We start from the raw sequence: 2,383 nt of genomic DNA, 5'->3' as shown, positions 1-2,383 counted from the left end.
TAATCACTCTACTTTTGGTTGTATGAGGTCTGCTGAGGGACTCCTCTCCATGGCACTGGGCACAGTACACGGGATTCCAGTTTCTCCAAGACCTCACCAGCACTTGCTGGTTTCTTAACAATAGCCATCACTGTGATGTGAGATGCTTTCCCTGTGATCAGGAAAGCCAAACAGGTTTTCTTTGCTTATCTATGTCATTTGTATACTCTCTTTGGGAAAATGTCTATCCAAGTCCTTTGCTCACTTTTTAACCAGAGTTTGTTTTGGAATGTAATCACAATGCATAGTATAATGTATTAAAATGACACAGAGGAAATGCTCATCTTGTTCAATTGATATTTGCTAATGAAGTAAAAAAGTTAATACGGAACTATTAACAGAGTTCTGACAATAGTCATCTCATTGTAACTGTGAAATATTAGGCTATTATACTATAATATTAGCATTATTCTTCAGTCAATTTCATGACTCTTGTAGCTCCCATTCACACTGCAAATAAAAAGTAATGACTCAGAAGAGGAGCTTTAGAGATAACCTGCTCTGAGTCATACACTTGGCTCCCTGCTTGCCCAGGAGGAGGCAGCTGCCCCACCTCCAGCTCCACCAGCCAGCTTCAGTCAGATTACCTGAGAGGGCTCAAATAAGTGCACAAATAGAAACACTTTAAAAATGTTAGCCAGCCTTCCTCATCATGGAGGGAAAGAGAAGCTGTTGAGCAAATCACTCCAGAGTTTGTGAAAACTGTATACAGGTCTTCCCCCAGGTGAGGGAAGGGAGGTAGCTCTTGTCTACAAAGATGTCTAGAAAGAAAAAACCATCTTCATGGGGTGAGGGGGATAAGATATACAGAAGCTGAAGGGGACATAGGACTAGCAAGGGAAGTGGCTCATAACACTCTAAATGGAATTATGAAGTGGCTTGTCTATTTTGCTGAAGAAAATAACAGTAACATCAAATTTAAGTGCACTGAATTCTGCTTTACTGTGTAAAACAGGTTCAGGCTTAAACTTAAAAAAGATTTCTAACAAAAAACCCTTATGTAGCATACCAAGTGTTTCCTAATGTAATTGCATGATACATTACACCATCCAATCAAAAGCTAGTTTAGGATTTTGGAAAAGGTAACAGGAAATGTAAAATAAGAATTCTGTGGGGCAATTGTCAGAGCATCTACCGGAGACATCTTGGATCCCGGATCCTGCCAAGACTAGTCTGCTCAGGTTAGAGTGTGGACTACAGAAGCTAACAGCTTCTGGGTAGGTGGGAGCCACAGAGCTTCTAAGGAAGGCCCCATTTCAGGCTCCAGACATCTGGGCACCTTCCCTGCCAGAGGAGAGGTGTCCACCCCACCCGGGAGGGCGTTGCCTGAGCATCTGCAGAAGCCATCTTCGTTTCCGAATCCCACCAAGACTAGTCTGCACAGGTGAGAGTGAGGACGACAGAAGCTAACAGCTGCTGGGACAGGCCCTGTTTCGGGCCTTCATCTTCTGCGAGGAGGCAAGTCCAAACAACAGCTATCTGTGCACCTTCTCTGCAAGAGGAGAGCTTGCATACAGAGAGTGTTCTAACCACAGAAACTCAGGAGAGAGCTAGTCTCCCAGGTCTGCTTGTAGAGGCTAACAGAATCAGGAAAGGAACAAGCTCTAACCAGAGTCAACTATAACAACTGACTCCAGAGATTATCAAATGGAGAAAGGCAGATGTAAGAATCTTACTAACAAAAACCAATACCACTCAGCATCATCAGAACCCAGCACTCCCACCTCAGCCAGTCCTGGGTACCCCAACACACTCGAAAAGCTAGACCTGGATTTAAAAGCATATCTCATGATGATGGTAGAGGACATCAAGAAGGACTTTAATAACGCACTTAAAGAAATACAGGAGAACACTGCTAAAGAGTTACAAGTCCTTAAAGAAAAAGAGGAAAACTCATCCAAACAGGTGATGTAAATGAACAAAACCATACTAGACCTAAAAAGGGAAAGGGACACAATTAAGAAGATTCAAAGTAAGGCAACGCTGGAGATAGAAAGCTAGGAAAGAAATCTGAAACCATAGATGCCAGCATCAGCAACAGAATACAACAGATGGAAGAGAGAATATCAGGTGCAGAAGATTCCATAGAGAAGATCGGCACAACAATCAAAGAAAATGCAAAAAAATTCGAAAATATTCTAACTCAAAACATCCAGGAAATAACAGGACACAATGAGAAGACCAAACCTACGGATAATAGGAGTAGATGAGAATGAAGATTTTCAACTTAAAGGGCCAGCAAATATCTTCGACAAAATTATAGAAGAAAACTTCCCAAACCTAAAGAAAGAGATGCCCATGAACATACAAGAAGCCTACAGAACTCCAAATAGACTGAACCAGA

The sequence above is a fragment of the Mus caroli genome, chromosome 3, assembly GCF_900094665.2.
Source record: "Mus caroli chromosome 3, CAROLI_EIJ_v1.1, whole genome shotgun sequence".
In the NCBI taxonomy this organism is placed as follows: Eukaryota; Metazoa; Chordata; class Mammalia; order Rodentia; family Muridae; genus Mus; species Mus caroli.
This window is presented reverse-complemented; position numbering follows the sequence as displayed.